This window comes from Aegilops tauschii, chromosome 2, assembly GCF_002575655.3.
Source record: "Aegilops tauschii subsp. strangulata cultivar AL8/78 chromosome 2, Aet v6.0, whole genome shotgun sequence".
NCBI lineage: Eukaryota > Viridiplantae > Streptophyta > Magnoliopsida > Poales > Poaceae > Aegilops > Aegilops tauschii.
The window spans coordinates 614,563,584-614,570,657 of record NC_053036.3 but is presented as its reverse complement, the minus strand read 5'-3'; the positions used below and the strand labels follow the sequence as shown (position 1 = coordinate 614,570,657).

The 7,074-nt window shown below is 42.5% G+C and overlaps 1 long non-coding RNA gene across 2 annotated transcripts; it reads right to left on the bottom strand.

Moving 5' to 3' along the window:
* Positions 1-4,348: 4,348 nt before the first annotated feature.
* On the bottom strand, positions 4,349-6,752 carry LOC120973822 (uncharacterized). Of its 2 annotated transcripts, none has more exons than XR_005769332.3 (2): positions 5,434-6,752; positions 4,349-4,757 (listed from the first exon to the last, which is right to left on the bottom strand). It is a non-coding gene; the product is annotated as an uncharacterized lncRNA (long non-coding RNA). The 2 variants fall into 2 exon arrangements; XR_005769331.3 differs by having other exon boundaries at positions 4,349-4,737.
* Between the last annotated feature and the right edge of the window lie 322 nt (positions 6,753-7,074).

Below are 7,074 nucleotides of genomic sequence, written 5' to 3'. Positions count from 1 at the left end.
TTTCATTCAAATCATGCAAATTAGAGTCCAAAACAAAAGGAAAAGCGTTAGGAAAAGTAGATACGTTGGAGAGGTATCAGCACCGCATGTTCTTTCACCTGCTCACAGCTAGTCGTCCCCTCCGTTCAATGATTCTACCTCGTAAAGATCGGGCCTCCCCTTATACACCTTCTTACTCGAAGATGGTGTCGCATCAATCTGCATGCACCCATTACAAAATAACAAGAACATGAAAGATAAGGACGGATAAGAGAAATGGTGGTTGTTCCACTGAGATAAAAAAATATTTCTATTTTATTTTAATATATACAATGGGCCCTAATGTTTAGCAAAGTGCATATACAAGTATGTTTCTTTATTCTATTCTAATTTGTATGCTAAATTGGTGTTTCTAATGTAAATGACATATAAGTAAAACTACTAGTTAGCTGGCCCTACTCACATTTTATAATTAGACTAGGTGATAATAACACTACAAAACAAACATGTTATATTAGAAGAAAGATTACTGTCAAGATTATGTTGTGGAGCCCAAGATGTTGATAACACCGGACTAACCATTTTAGGCTAAGCACTTATTTATGAGAGAATTCCTTATTTGGCCCTAGCTTAAAATTTGCTTCCCTTTTTGGCCCTAAAATGAAATGCCTCCCTTTTTGGCACTCAAAATTCAATTTGTTCCCTATGTGACGCTTCCATCAGTTCTGACCATTAACGGTGTAAAATCAGACTTCAAAAGACCGTTTTACCCCTAGTGAAGTATGTGACAAATTATATGATAAAAAGAGTTAAATCATTGGATTTTAATCAAAAAGTTGAGCAGAACCTCCTGTGTATTTGATGTCATATCATGTATACAATTTATAAATTCATATAGTACCATGACAGCATGACTACAAAATCTTCAGCATATGCACATAATTCATCAAGTAACATTCTCAACTATCATAGTCATCTAGTTTCATATTAGAGTACCACTAGGTGACATACATCACATACACAAGCCCGAGTAGAACACCTCCAGGTCACATACATACATCACATAAACAACACAAAAGGTCACAAGCTCAAACAATGAGCTGATTACATAAAACAGTATTCAAAAGGAGCTTGGATAAACAGTACGCAAAAGCTCACATGATGGGCTAAGCGCATGCATAGTTTCCAATAAACACGTAACGAGCAAGACAATCACAAGCTAGGCCTTCTTTTGCTTCTTGTGCTCAACGCAGGGCTGGCTGGGTTGAATCTTTTGCTTCTTCTGCACATTGCAGGGCTGTCATTTGGCACCACAGGAATGTTTGCAATTTCTGTAGCAAGTTCTTTCCATCTCTTTTTGGCATAACAATTGTTTGCTTGTTGGGCACATCACTTTCAATAGAAATGGTCCCAGATTGACTTGACAGTCCTTGACCTGCACCTAAGCATGTATGGCAATAGTAATTTAGAGTAAACAAATAATAGAAACAATGCATAAATTTTAAACTAAATTACAGAAGTATTTTAAGTTACCTTTTTATCCTCTTGATTCAGAGTTACTCACTTTCCCCTTTTTCTTAGTTATGTTCTCCAAGCTTTTGGCCAAGGTGAGAAGGAATCAATTTGGATCCATCCTGTAAAAGTTGTGGCCCTCCTCCAATGTGCATTCTGCCCCGCCATGGCCGCCGGAGGCCAAGACGGGTCCAGCGTCGTGGCCCTACTCCACCGCGTCTTTCGCCCCACCATCCGAAGCTGCCTCAGCCACACCCTCCTCCATGCCCCAGTCTCGTGCCGCCGCCTAGGGTTAGGGCTCGGACTCGCAATGAATCGGGAGAGAAGGGGATCGAGGAGAATGTGTGGGACGGTTCGGTTGGAAAAGCAGGGTTTATTTTTTAGCGTGCTAAATCAGGGGCAAGTAGGACTTTTCATGTCCCACTTCACGGCAGCAAAAGCTGACGGAAGTGTCATCTAAGGAATAATATGAAGTTTTGGTGTCAAATAAGGAAAATGGAATTTTTTGGGGTCAAAAAGGGAAGCAGATTTTAAGAAAGGGTCAAATCAGGAATTCTCTCCCTATTTATACTGAATTTTTTTATTTCATAATAACTCATCTTGTTGTTAAAGATATGTTATTTCCATCGATATACATCATTTGATATCTTAAATATTTTTTTGGATATACTCCCTCCGTCCCATAATATAAGAACGTTTTTGACACTAGTGTAGTGTTGAAAACGTTCTTATATTTTGGGACAGAGGGAGTAATAAATAGGATGAACGATGTAAACACGCTCATGCATATGTGTGTGTGTGTGTTGTGTCTTCTAATATTTATACTATAAATATATATTATAGTGCTAAAGTGTAATTGTTGTTGTCCCATTTCGTTTCTTTTAATTTAGAATGTTTAAAGAGTCCGTTGTTACAATGCATTAAATGTAAAACACAACAAACCAATATTATCACATTTGTATAGGTGTGTGTATCCTTTAACATAGGAGCATTTTATATCTACAAAACTTTCTAGAGTGTGTTAAGAGTGTATTTATCTTGCAAATAAATTTTCAGGGGTCTCTACAGTATTAAGGTGTGAACAAACAAATACTTCTAGATTTCATGGAATGCCTTGCAATTTAGCATATCAAATCCCATCTTCCGCTATTGCTTGGTCTGTTGGGTACGGGGTGGCGGTAGTTTGCCACTGGCCTGTGCCCACATGCACGCCCTGTATATCTTAAATCATTAACAATGGAGTAGATAAAATTCTGGATTATTGTGAATCAACCTATAGTTGGATGCATGGTTAGGACATATCCAACGCTGACCCTCAAACGACCCGCAACCATCTGGACCGCGCGGTCAAGCCGTGTTTTGACATCCAACGCGGACATGCATCGGTCCGCAAGCTGGTTCGGACGTGTTTTTTCCCGCAAACTGAAGAGAATCTGGGGGGCTTTGCGTGCGTCCGGACCACTGGCTGACCCGTGTCTGACTAATCTGTCCCACCAAAACCCCCTTTCCCGCGCCCGCGTGCGTTCTAAATCGAAGCCAGCTATTCACTAGAGCCGGCATTGAAGCCGCTCATCGGCCGAAAGCACCGCTCGCTGCTCGCCCATGGCACATGCTTCCTCTCTGCATTAAAAAGGCCACCCGTCTGCCCGCCTACCTCTGTTAAACAGGCGCGTTAGCCGGGGAACCTACTCCGGTGCCCCGAGCGCCACAAGTCCATTCTTGTGTCGGCGACCATTAAATGCATCTCCGGCTGGCTCCTGCATCTGCCCGCTATATAAACATGTCTAGGGGCCAGGCAAGAACCACACCTCACCTTCATTCTCTCCACCTCCTTGTACAACACCCGCCATGGCCTCCGACGAACAGAAGAAAGAGTTCTCCGGCATTGCAGCTGCCTAGGTTGCCCGACGAGCCAGACCGATACAGGCTGGCTTGCCGACAAACCCTTTGGATCTGGTGCCACCACCATCGCCACCCCCTCCTCGACCGTCTAGGTTGGACAACGTCATCTCCCGGCAAATCCGCCTCGAGCAATGGCGACAATGCGTCAGGCAGGTGGGGAAACAAGCCATGTCGGCGGAGGTCGGCACGTCCGTGGCCGATTGACCGTAGTCTAGTTTTACCGCATCGCGGTATAGTTTAGTTAAAATATGCCCGAAATATAAATGTTTTTGTCTGGTTTGCACGTAATTCATCTGGTTTGTTTAAAGCCGGTTTGAAATGTATGCGGATAGCATTGGATGACCGGTTTCCACATCCGTTTCGATGGACTGGTCCCGTGTCCACGGACAAATGGGTGTCCAATTTGCGGGTCAGTGTTGGAGATGCCCTTACACTACTAGGAAAAAGGCTACTAGTAGCGCGGGCAAATTGGCTACTAGTAGCGCGGTTATCCGCGCTACTAGTATCGCGCTACAGCTAAGAGTTAGTAATAGTGCAGGTAAACCCACGCTACTATTAACATTTTACTAGTAGCGCGGATATCACACGCGCTACTACTATTTGAACCCGCGCTACTACTAACGAAATAGTAGTAGCGCGTCTAGAATACCAGGCGCTACTAGTATCCTAAATACTAGTAGCACACAACTTTTTCCCACGCTACTAGTAGTTCATTTGTAATAAAAAAATAAAATGCTGCAGTACAGAAAATAGTCTAGGCAAGCAAGTGCTACATCATAGTTGACCACGCTACTAGTAGTTCATTTGTAATAAAAAAATAAAATGCTGCAGTACAGAAAATAGTCTAGGCAAGCAAGTGCTACATCATAGTTGGATCTGAATCTGACACTCATTGACGCTACTCAGTTAGGATTTTGGAGCGTATTGTGAGGAACGTTAATTGCAACTCAAATCATTAATGGTAACTACACTTAAGAGGACACCTTTCAAGGCTACACATATTGGCACAACGTGGCCATGATCCTCATGATACAGAAAATGTGAAGTAATATATTATACTATTTCAATGCTGTGATTGAGATAATACTATAGTGCAAGAACGTGGCAGTGGTCTTCGGTGCTTGTGATTACGATCATTGTCGTCATCGCCACTAGTTTCAAAGTTTTCAGTATCTCTAGTAGCTTCCGAATCGGTGCAACTACTTTCTTCCTTTGGTGAAGGAACTTCTATTTTGCCAACAATCCAATGCTTGAGCTATTAACCCTTTGTGCATCTTCACGATAAGCAAATCCGCAGGAAAAAAGTCAACTTGGCATCTAGATTTTATCCATTGCCCTGAGTCCCTGACCATGTTCAAGAAACACTAAATTTACAAGATTACTATTGTAAATACATGAGACATAAAATCCTACAACCATCGACATAAAAGATATTCAGTTAAATACATGGGGCATAAAATCCTACGACCATCGACAGAAAAGATATTCAATTAAACTTAGGTCTCGCTGGGAAGGGCCCTATGAGACAGGCATTGTAAGTACACGTATATTTCAGTTACAAAAAGATATTCAGTTAAAAAGTGACAAATAACTGAATGAAATGCAAACTATATATTTCAGTTACAAAAAATATTTCAGCTTAGGAATGTAGTGTATAAATCAGACTAGATAGATGACACTACTGAAGCTTACAAGCAAATACATGGGGCATACAAATATGAAGAACATGCAGTCCTTCGAGTAAATATGAAGACAAAATGAATGATTTACTTGTTATTCTATTTGACCCCAGTATTTGTCATGCATACAAAATACATATGTGTATTCGACAAAATCTGCAGCTATGCATTATCGTTGCTATCAAAAAGACATTGTAGGCCTATCTTGGTTGTAAATTACGGTGATGTAAGATGCCACCAAAAAATGTATCTCCATCTTGTAATTTAGATTTTTATTGACACTATACATAGGTCAGAGAAAACACTATAATTCAACCAAAAAACAGTAGCTTTGCTTAAGAACATGATACTGAGTACTTACAATTTATCTTAAAATTTCAGGATCAAGAAGCTGAAGGAAACAAAGGCGAAGTAAGAATGCGAGGATGAGTCATACCTGCAAGATGAAGAGCATGCATCCCTTCATGTAAGCCAAAAATAGCTTCTTGTGAAAAAGAAAACAAAGATCAGGTTGTTGTATCTAAATTGTTTGTAAAATATTGTATTTACAGAATGGGACGTACACATTTACTGAACTTCTTTAGAACTGAATGATGGTCCATGATTATATACCACGGTTATATTAATTGTGTCAATACTCGATACCATCTTCTATTCTTAATCCATGATTTCCGTCCTTCGCTTCACAATTCTCTAATGCTACAAACTAGCAACTGATCCCTCTAGAACTAACTGAAAAATACCAAGGCATTCAGGAAATACATCACTCAAGCTTCTTGTTGTAAATTCTGTTGTTGGGATTAACAACCTGCTTGGTTGCAGGAAGAGGGCACTTGAGAAAGACGTCTAGGGACTTCGAGGAAACAGATGAAGAGAGGGATGTAAGTTAATTTTTGTATATCAAATGAAAAACATGCTGTTCTAAGAGTGAAAAATACATATGAGTTACTGTTTACTGTAGATCACATAGCGTGTTTGTTAACAACCACAAATCCACCCAGATGCAGCAGATGCTATATCAAGTTACTTGCATAACAAAATCGCTGTGACTTTTGGTTTTGAAAAGTGCCAACTTGATTCTGATAGCAGCCAAAAAGTTTTCGAAGCAAAGTACAGTTTAATATAAGTTGAGTAATAAACTTAGGAAACAGCAGTCCGGATATGATTTCATAAATACAGCATTGTTGGGCAGTTGAAGGAACCTCCTTACTATGTATGGGTTTGTACTGAACTACCATCATTCAGTTCTCTTCATGCAATGCAGACTCTGAACCATAGCCTGAATATATGGATGTCTGCAGTACTGTAGCTATTAGGAATTCAGAATCAGCCCCCTGCTAATTTGACTTGAATCAAGCAGCCTAGCTGCCTTCATCTCGCATCCCCAAGCGAAGGCAGTTCTCCAGGGCCAAGGCAGCGGAGCGATCCGACTGCGCCTCCTCTCCCCAGGCGACGGGATCTAGGGGCGGCCTCGATACCATTCCGCTAATCGTCCTACTTCTCCTACCCTGACCATCAGCTAATCAATCATGCGGATTCCTGAATCTGCTCCCTCCCTCCCTCCCTAAAACTCCCGTCCGCGCAGATCCAAATCCTATCAACCCGCCTCCAACTGTAACTGTAAAAATCCTGAACCCAACACCGGGGGGAAAAATTAAAACAGAAAGCAGAACATGAGCCCCGAACCAGTGGTGTGCCGAGCGCCGTGCCTGCCTTCTTCCTCGCAGCCGGCGGCTCGCCGGCAACGGGCCACGGGGTGGAGCCGCGAGACGGGGAGGCGACGGCGGGGCTGGCGGGCGCGCGGGGTAGCCTCCGGTCGCCAGCGGCGGGAAGGGGAGGGGAGCTCGCTCTAGTTGGTTAGTTCGGGCGCGTGGAGAGGAGAGGAAGCTACGCGATGGAGGGAGGGAGCTCGCGTCGTTTGTTCCGGGCAAGATTGGTTGGGGGAGGGGCGGTGGAGGGGAGTGGAGATATCAGATAACCCACGCTTAGGTTGCGGTGTGGT